This window comes from Crinia signifera, chromosome 4 (genome assembly GCF_055691185.1).
Source record: "Crinia signifera chromosome 4, ASM5569118v1, whole genome shotgun sequence".
NCBI lineage: Eukaryota > Metazoa > Chordata > Amphibia > Anura > Myobatrachidae > Crinia > Crinia signifera.
In genome coordinates, this window is record NC_139220.1 from 328,281,266 (window position 1) to 328,294,713 (window position 13,448).

General features: G+C 49.4%; 1 long non-coding RNA gene across 2 annotated transcripts; it reads left to right on the forward strand.

Moving 5' to 3' along the window:
• The first annotated feature begins 1,926 nt into the window (after positions 1-1,926).
• LOC146072872 (uncharacterized) lies at positions 1,927-13,190 on the forward strand. 2 transcript variants are annotated; one of them, XR_014473254.1, is made up of 3 exons: positions 1,927-1,962; positions 12,264-12,298; positions 13,033-13,190. It is a non-coding gene; the product is annotated as an uncharacterized LOC146072872 (long non-coding RNA). The 2 variants fall into 2 exon arrangements; XR_014473253.1 differs by lacking the exon at positions 1,927-1,962 and adding an exon at positions 2,845-2,908.
• The last annotated feature ends 258 nt before the right edge of the window (positions 13,191-13,448 follow it).

Below are 13,448 nucleotides of genomic sequence, written 5' to 3' on the forward strand. Positions count from 1 at the left end.
GATTGCAGGAACTAACGGGTCATTCACATCGGTGATCAAACATCCCTGATTGGGCATAACAGCTCCTCTAACTTGCATGGTCATTTCACAGTAACCGATGCATGAAATGTCTTGACCATTGCTGGCCAAAAGTCTCAGCCATGCTGGTGGCGTAGGCAAAGCCTCTGTGGTTCCCCAATGCTGTACAAAGAATCCTCGTTGTATAGTGGTGACAGGATATCCCGTGTCAAGTAGAAATAACACTTCTTTTCCACCGATAGTGATGGGCACAATGGGGCAATGTCCAATATATTGAGAACTCCACTCTTCAGACGAGGGACCTTGAGCTATGAATGCCCCCGAGGATCGGTCTCCATCCTCGGGGGTTGTGTGTTTAACGCCTCCTCACTGCGACACCCTCTTTCCACGTGACCGCTTTGTCCACACCTTCTACAGATAGGTCGACCTTGGGGATCAAAACGATCAGTAGAACGACGTCCTCCCCCTGTTGGGGTTGTTCTCCATTCACTTCGCTCTTGTCTATTGTTTGCTCGCCAGCCACCTTCACTGGGGGGTGATACGCTTCTCTGAGCAAGCTTCTGTAAATCACGCTTAATCTGGTTCACACTGACAGCCAGATCCTCAACCTGCCCCTTTAATGTATAGGTTAGATCAGCTGCGGGATTTTGCACACCCTGTGCGATTGCCGGCCGCATCTTGATATCTTCTCCGGCTACAGCTCCATCCCACTCACCGCTGTTCACTTCCGGATACCCGATGGATTCCGAGAAGGTCACTTCCTTTGGCTTTTTAGTTCCCATCACTTTAATAGCTGTTTCTTTAAATTCTGCAAACGTTTTGGGCCCATTTTGTAATTTTAACATTTTCAATTGGATTTTTATCCCCTCATGGTAAGCTCCTTCAATAAACTGGGTGATTAACGTATCATCGTCTTCCTTTCTTCCCTCCACGTGGCCTTCTCCGTTGATGTCACGTAACGCCTCCTGCAGTCCCAACGCAAAGTCTCTGAGCGTTTCTCCTGCCTTTTGTTTCCGGCTATAGAAGCGACTTTTGCGCTCTGGCAGCGTACTTGTATCAAAGGTCGTGGCCAATTTTTGAAAAATCTGTTCTGCCGTCCGCTTCTGTTTTGAGGGCCAAGATGCCACCTCCCTGGCAGCTGCTCCTTTGAGTTGACCCAGCAGGATTTCTATTTGCTGTTCACTTCCTGGCTTATACAATTTAAACATGGACCTGATCCTTTTTCTGAATGCCTTGAACACGCTTCCATCTCCGTCTGCTTCTTCCCCCGAATACATGGGGAGCCATGGTGCTCCGAAGTAATAGGGCAAAGTGATGGGATTCGTACCCGTCTCCATAGGCTCCGTTTGTGCACTAGATGACACACCACTTCCCTGGTCTCCCAGCACTTCATCTTGTTCGTCCGCAGACATGTTATAACTTTGTCCTGATCCTGTTCGAATGACGCCAAATGTCACCCTCCTTTCAGGTAAGTATCTTCCCAGGCTAGGTGACGTAGATTCTTTTCTTCTTTATAAATACTACACGTAGTGATAGTTTAACAGTTTCTTTATTACAATATTTTTGCTCAGGCAAACCTGCCAATGTAATAACAATAACGGTATAATAGGTATAACAGATGCCTAATAGTGTACCACCAACATATAACTCAAGTTTTATTATACCGGAACATGCCTCCAACCGCGCGGATGGGACCCTCCTGATGATTCCTCTATATATCAATAAGACAATCCTACCTTAGTTGACTCAGGTAACCCTAGGGTAGCAACGGGTTAATACAGATACAATTTCACTGTAATTTCCTTAATCATCCAAATTACATTCGTCATTCAGGTGAGTATTATTGCGCAATAATGGTGTAATTAAGGGTTTGTATGACTATCTTCCTAATGATCCCTTCTTTCTGCAGGTCCTTCGGTATCTCAGTGTCTACTACTACTTTCGGTAAGTATAACTTAAGAACAATTCTATTCTAAACAATTACGGCTAAAATATTCTTAACACTACTAATACTCTGCAGATTCCATCCGCAATACTATGCATTCAATTAAATCTAACACTGTCCATATATAATCCTTTTTAATGAGTTCCTTTAACCTTCACTGTGCACAGACTCTTTAGATGGGTATCATTAATCCTTGTGGGTATATGCTGATAGGCTACGACTCTAGGGAGCTACTTCTTCTGACTGTACTGTATTATCCTGTAGCGATGACTGAATCTTCTGTGGGCGTCCCCTGACCTTTAGTCGGGTTTAGCCCGCCTCTTTCCCCCAGTAGGGTAATTGGATTACTGTACTAGTTAACGCCTGTACTGCCTTGATACGGTGGTTGATATTAGGGGAGTCCCCTGACCTGAGTCGGGTTTAGCCCTTGTACAGATGCTGCCTGATGAGTCTCTATACACTCCAGTACGGTGGCAATGTTCCTAGGCTACTTATATATTTTTCCTGAGACTGGAGGTGAGTCAAGTACTATCTGACTTTAAGCACTGTCCATGAAACCACTATGATTTCCTGACTGCCTCTACTGTAGATAAAAGGTCTGTAATAGTGTTTATCACTCTGACTGAACTTGACTGAGTGCTATAACTGGAGGGCAGGCTGTCAGGGGACTGACTTGGACCATGCTTAGGGATAGATCACTACTCACCGCCCCTCTGTCTGGTCTCCGCCTCAGGACTGCCTGATATCTGCCTCAGAAACTTGGTCCCAGCCTTCACTGATGCCAGAGAGCTGTCACTTAACTCTGGGCCGGCCTTTTACTTGATCCCGCCTTCCAGCTGATGCGTAACTCTTACGCCGCCCACTTCCTCGTCTGGCTGGACCAGAGACCCGATGCTGAATACCGGATCTCTCAACGGAGCTGCAGTCCACTCCACGGAGCCTCCGGTAAATACGCTGCTGCTCACAGCACTGCTTCTGCCTTGCCTGCTGCGCAGCTCTGCTTTCAATCTCTCTCTCAGGGAACTCCCCGCCGGGATCTTCACTCCAGTCACCACCGGAGGTCTCCGTGAGGAAGCTGGTGACACTGATAAGTCCTACTACTGACACAGCACCGCTCTCCGCGTCTATGCTGCGTTACTCTGCTTGTCACTATTTCCCTCAGGGATTTCCTCCGCAGCTCTGCCGGTTTCTAAACTTTCCGGGGGCACTGCGACACAGCTCCAACGGCTGTCCCTTTTATATCCATCCCCGTGCACACCGCTCTGAGTCAGCCTGTCCACGCTCCATTAAACTTTATTGTTCCCCACTCTTCCACCTATCAAACCCCATCCATCAGCAGGGCAGATGTAAGGTGCTGCGAGTCTATGGGCACATGCTAATTACATAGTCCAGCACTAAGCAGGCAACATACTTCCTATATACATACTGTGAATGCAACTAGCATATTTGGGGAATACCACATTCTTCCCCTCTAAATAATTGCATGTCCTCATGCATTGTTAGAACCATCTTTAACTTTCATAAGGTATAAACATCAATAACTAAATACACAGAACATAGGTACTAACTACCATGCTGAGAACTTGGTGGTCATATGCATCTCTTCTTATCTCATGCACCTCAGTGTCGGTAGCTGGAAGATGGACAATGACACCTGTTTCAGATCCCCAGGAGGGAGCTAACTCATTACTCCGTTGATCATCTATCCTCCCATCTCGGTCTCCCACTTGGAATGAGGCAGTATTAGTTTCTTGACCATAACTTAGCCCTGGTCGGGGATAGGCCGTCCTTTCTTTCACTACATTCTCGGCCAATTCAAGCCGATGCTCAGGTTCTTTTACCCCGTCAAGCGGTATAACTTCGGTTCTCTCGGGGGGGGGGCGTTAAGTTTCTGATGCGTGGCTCTATTTTTCCTACCAGAAGATCGTCTTCGGAAGAAGGACGGTGGACTGTTGCACGGAACTGTTGCACGGAACAGATCTCCGCTGAGGGAACATTTCCTCCACTCTCTCCTCTTCACTCGCTTGGTACATACTGACTCCTTCTCCTCTAGCTTCTGCAGCAACCTCTACTTTTGGTGAGTAGGACCGTCTGCGGACCCGGCGTCTGTTGGGAGCAAACCGGCTTCCTTTAACCGGTAGACCGCCAGGGCCAGTCACGTTGGCTGCCTCAGTACCCTTCTCTCCTTCGACCACATCAAACTCCACCACCTCGCCGTCTCCGACACTACGCAGCAACTTCCGGGGGTTGTTTCTGGCTATACCGGTCTGATGAACGAAGACATCAATTTTAGTGTCGTTCCGGTTAATGAAACCATACTTCTTACGGACATTAAACCACGTAACAGTTCCTTGTACTTGAGTAGCCAGCACTCTCTTCCCTGCCGGAGTTCGCCGGCCATAAATAGAGTGCTGCATAATTTGGTTCAGAGTCTGGGGTTGGCTGTACGATTTTTGGGTCAGTATCGAGGTTAGTTCGGCAGGGCAATTTCTTAGGACATTCATGCCCACGATGATTGCAGGAACTAACGGGTCATTCACATCGGTGATCAAACATCCCTGATTGGGCATAACAGCTCCTCTAACTTGCATGGTCATTTCACAGTAACCGATGCATGAAATGTCTTGACCATTGCTGGCCAAAAGTCTCAGCCATGCTGGTGGCGTAGGCAAAGCCTCTGTGGTTCCCCAATGCTGTACAAATAATCCTCGTTGTATAGTGGTGACAGGAGATCCCGTGTCAAGTAGAACTAACACTTCTTTTCCACCGATAGTGATGGGCACAATGGGGCAATGTCCAATGTATTGAGAACTCCACTCTTCAGACGAGGGACCTTGAGCTATGAATGCCCCCAAGGATCGGTCTCCATCCTCGGGGGTTGTGTGTTTAACGCCTCCTCACTGCGACACCCTCTTTCCACGTGACCGCTTTGTCCACACCTTCTACAGATAGGTCGACCTTGGGGATCAAAACGATCAGTAGAACGACGTCCTCCCCCTGTTGGGGTTGTTCTCCATTGAATTCGCTCTTGTCTATTGTTTGCTCGCCAGCCACCTTCACTGGGGGGTGATACGCTTCTCTGAGCAAGCTTCTGTAAATCACGCTTAATCTGGTTCACACTGACAGCCAGATCCTCAACCTGCCCCTTTAATGTATAGGTTAGATCAGCTGCGGGATTTTGCACACCCTGTGCGATTGCCGGCCGCATCTTGATATCTTCTCCGGCTACAGCTCCATCCCACTCACCGCTGTTCACTTCCGGATACCCGATGGATTCCGAGAAGGTCACTTCCTTTGGCTTTTTATTTCCCATCACTTTAATAGCTGTTTCTTTAAATTCTGCAAACGTTTTGGGCCCATTTTGTAATTTTAACATTTTCAATTGGGTTTTTATCCCCTCATGGTAAGCTCCTTCAATAAACTGGGTGATTAACGTATCATCGTCTTCCTTTCTTCCCTCCACGTGGCCTTCTCCGTTGATGTCATGTAACGCCTCCTGCAGTCCCAACGCAAAGTCTCTGAGCGTTTCTCCTGCCTTTTGTTTCCGGCTATAGAAGCGACTTTTGCGCTCTGGCAGCGTACTTGTATCAAAGGTCGTGGCCAATTTTTGAAAAATCTGTTCTGCCGTCCGCTTCTGTTTTGAGGGCCAAGATGCCACCTCCCTGGCAGCTGCTCCTTTGAGTTGACCCAGCAGGAATTCTATTTGCTGTTCACTTCCTGGCTTATACAATTTAAACATGGACCTGATCCTTTTTCTGAATGCCTTGAACACGCTTCCATCTCCGTCTGCTTCTTCCCCCGAATACATGGGGAGCCATGGTGCTCCGAAGGGTACTTGTGAGTTATCTGGGCGCCCGATTTTTTGATTGTATGCCTTAAGTTAAGGCATACAATGTTATGATATGCGGGAGTCCTCGCCAACCCTAACTCCGTTGTCATCGAATGGGATTGATGGCTGCGTGCTAGTGCTAGGCTTCGCCTATAATAGCCGCGTTCGACAGAGCCCGTTAGTCAGGCTCCGCCCCCGATGCCACCAGGTCTTGAGGGTTGACAACGCTGCCACCAATGTCAAGGATGAACAAGGGGATGACTAACTACCCCAAGAAGGCGAGGTCACCCTTGCTCAGTAGCAAACTGGGTAAACGTAATAATACGTAGAGATGTAACACAAACCTATACCAAACAGGTGTAACAATACACAGAGGTGTTTCATAAGAATCCAGATACGAGTAAGGGCAGTCTGGGGATAAACCCCACTTATCTGTGCTCCGAGGAGACAACGGCAGCGGGAACCAGGGTACAGACAGCTGGACAACGCACGAACACCAGGAGGACAGGAGACAGAACGGAGGACACGGCTGGGAATGAACGACAGGACACAGGACGACTGGGCACAGGAACCAGGAGCAGTGAGTAAGCGGGAACCAGGAACACTTGAGACCCTGAGGTGCAAAACCTATAACCGGCGTCTGTCCTGGGCAGACGCCGGCTCTTTATTCAAAATCCCCGCTGACGCTGACGTGCGCCGCACTGCCGGGCGCATGACCTCAGCGCGCCGGCACGCCGACGGAGACGCTCGGGGACGTTGCCCGGCAACGCCCCGATGCCTGCTGACGATGCCGTGGGGACGGAAGCCAGGGGCGTTGCTGCGCGACGCCGCTAACGTCTCCCCCGGCACTCGTCTACACTGTCTGTCCCGGCGGGTCCGGGACAGAAGTGTAACAGTACCCCCCCCCCTTGAGGAGGGGTCACCGAACCCTTAGAACCCGGTTTCCAGGGAAATTTTCTAAAAAACTCCGCTCTTAGCCGGGGCGCATGCAAAAACTTTTCTGGGACCCAAGATCTTTCCTCATCTCCAAACCCCTTCCAATGGACAAGAAACTTGAGCTGACCCCTGACTACCTTGGAATCCAAGATATGTTTCACCACATACTCCTTATGCCCTTGAACCAAGACAGGTCTTTGAGTACGTGTAGAGCTGGATGGAAGGGTTCCGATGACAGGTTTGAGCAGGGAACAATGAAAGACATTATTGATGCGCAGAGACCTGGGAAGCTGAAGTCTGAATGCCACAGGGTTAATTTGTCCGATAATCGGAAATGGACCGATAAACCTGGGACCCAACTTGGGACATTGCTGTCGAAGTCTAATATGGCGTGTGGATAACCATACTCTCTGACCCACTTTAAAGAGACACGGTCTTCTGTGCCTATCAAAGAAAATCTTAGACCGGGCTGAGGATTGTCTAAGGGCTATGTGTACATTCTTCCAGGCTTTCCTAAAAAACGAGACAGTGGAAGAGGATCTTGACGGATCAACCGGGGGCATGAATGAACTACATTTGGGGTGCAAACCTGAGTTGCAGAAAAAAGGAGAGCTCTTGATGGCTGAATGATAAGAGTTATTGTATGCGAACTCTGCTAATGGAATAAGCTCAGCCCAATTGTCCTGGCACTTTGAAACGAAACAGCGGAGGTATTGTTCCAAAGCCTGGTTGACCCTCTCGGTCTGTCCATTCGACTGTGGGTGATAGCCAGAGGAGAGACTGACCTGAATCCCTAAGGCAGCACAAAACTGTCTCCAAAACCTGGCCACGAACTGGGAACCTCTATCCGAGACAATATCGACCGGGAGTCCGTGAAGCCTAAAGATGTTGGTGATGAATAAATTTGCTAGGATTTTTGCAGTAGGAAGCCCATGTAATGGAGTAAAGTGAGCCATTTTGGAAAATCTATCCACAGTAACCCAGATGGTGGTGAACTTGCTAGACGGAGGCAGGTCAACTATAAAGTCCATAGAAATATGGGACCATGGTTTCTTGGGAATGGACAGGGGGAACAGCGGCCCAATAGGAGACTGTCGAGACGATTTGTGTCGCGCACAGACCAGACATGAGGCCACAAATTTGTCGACATCTTGCCTCATAGAGGGCCACCAAACAGTCCTGGCTAACTGTTCAAAAGTTTTGGCAATACCTGGATGCCCGGAACTTTTTGCTGAGTGAAAGTCCCTGAGAACCGCCTGCCGTAATTTCTGGGGAATAAATAAACGGTCCTGTGGGGTCTGTTGAGGAGCCGACGCTTGGGCAGCAATGACTAAGGTGGCTAAATCTTGGGTCAGGCCCGCCATGATTACTGAGCAAGGGACAATGGGGGATGCTTTCACCTCAGACCCCTGGACAGTCTGAAAACTGCGGGAGAGGGCATCCGCCTTCACGTTCTTAGATCCCGGCCTAAAGGTGATAATAAACCGGAATCTGGTGAAGAATAGTGCCCACCGAGCCTGTCGTGGGTTGAGGCGTTTGGCGGACTCAATATAAGAGAGATTCTTGTGATCGGTGATCACGGTGATGGTATGCTGAGCTCCCTCAAGCCAGTGACGCCACTCCTCAAACGCCCATTTGATGGCCAACAACTCACGATTGCCTACATCATAATTTCTCTCGGCTGGAGAGAATTTGCGGGAGAAGTAAGCACATGGATGAATCTTTAGATCCAGTGGCCCCTTCTGAGATCTATTTTGGAAAAAATCACTGCCTCCCGAATCTGGTCAAATAATACGGAGATGAGGGGTAATGGGTAGGAATTTTTTACCGTAATTTTGTTAAGGGCTCTGTAATCAATACAGGGCCGTAAAGACCCATCTTTCTTCTCAACAAAGAAAAACCCCGCCCCCACCGGTGATTTAGAGGGCCGAATGAACCCCTTTTCAAGGCTTTCTTTAATGTAGAGGTCCACGGCTTGGGACTCAGGTGCGGATAACGCATATAAACGACCCTTAGGAAGTCTGGCATTAGACACTAAATCAATGGCACAATCAAAGGGGTGATGAGGAGGCAAGGTGTTGGCTTCCTTTTTAGAAAAAACATCTGAAAAATCACGGTACTGAGAAGGGAGAGCTTGAAAATCGGGGTGCATCACACGGAGAGGGAGAGTGAGACAAACATCCGAACAGGACCCTCCCCACCGAGTGATCTCACCAGTTTCCCAATTAAATTCAGGGTTGTGTTTTTTCAACCAGGGCAGCCCCAGGACTATAGGAGTGAGAGGACAGTGAAAAATAAGAAAGGTGATATCTTCGGAGTGAAGAGCCCCCACCGACAGCCGAAGGGGGGGAGTCCTAAAAGATATACCGCCTTTAGACAGTGGACGGCCATCCAACCCACAAACAGAAACGGGATTTTCCAAGGGTATGGGCATAAGGCCCAATTGTTGCACCAGGCCTTCATCTATAAAGTTACCGGCCGCCCCACAATCCACAAAGGCAGATCCGTTCCAAGAACGGTCGGTAACAGAGACTGATACCTGAATTAATACAGAATCTGAGGGAGAAAAGCTCGACAGGCCCAAGTGAACCCCCCAAGTATCACTTAGGCCCTGTCTTTTCCCGCCTTCAGCGGACAAGCAACAGCAAGATGACCGGGACCCCCACAATACAAACAGAGGCCCTTGAGACGTCGGCGGTTTTTTTCGGATGAAGATAGTCGAGTGGCCCCCAACTGCATAGGCTCGTCTCCGGGTACCTCGGTAGACTCGTCTACAGATGAGGAAGGCAACACTCCAGACCGTCTCTCTCTCTGCCGCTCCCGAAATCTCCTATCCACCTTAATGGCTAACTGCATGATCCCATCAATGTCTTTGGGAGTGGGGTACTGTACTAATGCATCCTTAAGGGATTCGGATAACCCAATCCGAAACTGACTACGAAGCGCTGGGTCGTTCCAGCCAGAATCAATAGCCCAACGTCTGAACTTAGTACAGTATGCCTCAGCTGTGTCCTGCCCCTGACGCAGGGCCCTAAGATTTGACTCGGCCGAGGCCGCCCGGTCCGGGTCATCATATAATAACCCCATTGCTGAGAAGAATGCATCCACTGAAGAGAGAGCCTCAGCACCATCTGGAAGGCCGAAGGCCCAAGACTGAGGATCTCCCTGCAGGAGTGATATAACCATTCCAACCCGTTGAGCCTCAGAACCAGAAGATCCTGGGCGCAATTTGAAATAAAGCCTGCATGACTGTTTAAAATTAAAAAACAAAGACCGGTCACCAGAAAAACGGTCAGGGAGATTTAACCTGGGCTCCAGACTCCCACCGGAGGAGGAGCTAGACTGAGACCGTTGCTCGTGTGAGTTTACCCGTAGGGTGAGCTCTTGCAATTTCTGCATCAGTGTGTGCATCTGTCCTGCAAGAGAATGGGCAGCAGCCTGCTGTGACGGATCCATGATTGGGTTTCCCCACGACTACCGAACCTCTGAGCTGTAGGGGCAACAACAGTCTCAGAGTATGGTCTGGCCGGTTATAATGTTATGATATGCGGGAGTCCTCGCCAACCCTAACTCCGTTGTCATCGAATGGGATTGATGGCTGCGTGCTAGTGCTAGGCTTCGCCTATAATAGCCGCGTTCGACAGAGCCCGTTAGTCAGGCTCCGCCCCCGATGCCACCAGGTCTTGAGGGTTGACAACGCTGCCACCAATGTCAAGGATGAACAAGGGGATGACTAACTACCCCAAGAAGGCGAGGTCACCCTTGCTCAGTAGCAAACTGGGTAAACGTAACAATACGTAGAGATGTAACACAAACCTATACCAAACAGGTGTAACAATACACAGAGGTGTTTCATAAGAATCCAGATACGAGTAAGGGCAGTCTGGGGATAAACCCCACTTATCTGTGCTCCGAGGAGACAACGGCAGCGGGAACCAGGGTACAGACAGCTGGACAACGCACGAACACCAGGAGGACAGGAGACAGAACGGAGGACACGGCTCCGAATGAACGACAGGACACAGGACGACTGGGCACAGGAACCAGGAGCAGTGAGCAAGCGGGAACCAGGAACACTTGAGACCCTGAGGTGCAAAAGCTATAACCGGCGTCTGTCCTGGGCAGACGCCGGCTCTTTATTCAAAATCCCCGCTGACGCTGACGTGCGCCGCACTGCCGGGCGCATGACCTCAGCGCGCCGGCACGCCGACGGAGACGCTCGGGGACGTTGCCCGGCAACGCCCCGATGCCTGCTGACGATGCCGTGGGGACGGAAGCCAGGGGCGTTGCTGCGCGACGCCGCTAACGTCTCCCCCGGCACTCGTCTACACTGTCTGTCCCGGCGGGTCCGGGACAGAAGTGTAACATACAATCAGATGCGATGCGATGCGATATCGCATCGCATCGCATCGCATGCGACCATCGGATGCGATGACCCGATTTTTCCATAGGAATCAATGTTAAAATGATTCCTATGGAAAAAGGGGTCCTTTTCATACCCCTACTATCCAAGTGGGCATGGAGTTGGATATAAACCTGTGGCGAGCGTAGCGAGCCACCGAGCCCGAAGCGTGGCGAGCGTAGCGAGCCCCGCGAGGGGACGATATTCCGTGTCCCCTCGCGGGGCTCGCTACGCTCGCCACGCTTCGGGCTCGGTGGCTCGCTACGCTCGCCACAGGTTTATATCCAACTCCATGCCCACTTGGATAGTAGGGGTATGAAAAGGACCCCTTTTTCCCATTGAATTCCATGTTAAAATGGACTCAGTCCATTTTAACATTGATTCCTATGGAAAAATCGGGTCATCGCATCGCATCGCATCCGATGGTCGCATGCGATGCGATGCGATGTGCCCGATCCGACCCGATTTAGAAATCGGGCGCCCAGATAACTCACAAGTACCCTCCGAAGTAATAGGGCAAAGTGATGGGATTCGTACCCGTCTCCATAGGCTCCGTTTGTGCACTAGATGACACACCACTTCCCTGGTCTCCCAGCACTTCATCTTGTTCGTCCGCAGACATGTTATAACTTTGTCCTGATCCTGTTCGAATGACGCCAAATGTCACCCTCCTTTCAGGTAAGTATCTTCCCAGGCTAGGTGACGTAGATTCTTTTCTTCTTTATAAATACAACACGTAGTGATAGTTTAACAGTTTCTTTATTACAATATTTTTGCTCAGGCAAACCTGCCAATGTAATAACAATAACGGTATAATAGGTATAACAGATGCCTAATAGTGTACCACCAACATATAACTCAAGTTTTATTATACCGGAACATGCCTCCAACCGCACGGATGGGACCCTCCTGATGATTCCTCTATATATCAATAAGACAATCCTACCTTAGTTGACTCAGGTAACCCTAGGGTAGCAACGGGTTAATACAGATACAATTTCACTGTAATTTCCTTAATCATCCAAATTACATTCGTCATTATTATTGCGCAATAATGTGCAATATTATTGCGCAATAATGGTGTAATTAAGGGTTTGTATGACTATCTTCCTAATGATCCCTTCTTTCTGCAGGTCCTTCGGTATCTCAGTGTCTACTACTACTTTCGGTAAGTATAACTTAAGAACAATTCTATTCTAAACAATTACGGCTAAAATATTCTTAACACTACTAATACTCTGCAGATTCCATCCGCAATACTATGCATTCAATTAAATCTAACACTGTCCATATATAATCCTTTTTAATGAGTTCCTTTAACCTTCACTGTGCACAGACTCTTTAGATGGGTATCATTAATCCTTGTGGGTATATGCTGATAGGCTACGACTCTAGGGAGCTACTTCTTCTGACTGTACTGTATTATCCTGTAGCGATGGCTGAATCTTCTGTGGGCGTCCCCTGACCTTTAGTCGGGTTTAGCCCGCCTCTTTCCCCCAGTAGGGTAATTGGATTACTGTACTAGTTAACGCCTGTACTGCCTTGATACGGTGGTTGATATTAGGGGAGTCCCCTGACCTGAGTCGGGTTTAGCCCTTGTACAGATGCTGCCTGATGAGTCTCTATACACTCCAGTACGGTGGCAATGTTCCTAGGCTACTTATATATTTTTCCTGAGACTGGAGGTGAGTCAAGTACTATCTGACTTTAAGCACTGTCCATGAAACCACTATGATTTCCTGACTGCCTCTACTGTAGATAAAAGGTCTGTAATAGTGTTTATCACTCTGACAGAACTTGACTGAGTGCTATAACTGGAGGGCAGGCTGTCAGGGGACTGACTTGGACCATGCTTAGGGATAGATCACTACTCACCGCCCCTCTGTCTGGTCTCCGCCTCAGGACTGCCTGATATCTGCCTCAGAAACTTGGTCCCAGCCTTCACTGATGCCAGAGAGCTGTCACTTAACTCTGGGCCGGCCTTCTACTTGATCCCGCCTTCCAGCTGATGCGTAACTCTTACACCGCCCACTTCCTCGTCTGGCTGGACCAGAGACCCGATGCTGAATACCGGATCTCTCACCGGAGCTGCAGTCCACTCCACGGAGCCTCCGGTAAATACGCTGCTGCTCACAGCACTGCTTCTGCCTTGCCTGCTGCGCAGCTCTGCTTTCAATCTCTCTCTCAGGGAACTCCCCGCCGGGATCTTCACTCCAGTTACCGCCGGAGGTCTCTCCGCGTCTATGCTGCGTTACTCTGCTTGTCACTATTTCCCTCAGGGATTTCCTCCGCAGCTCTGCCGGTTTCTAAACTTTCCG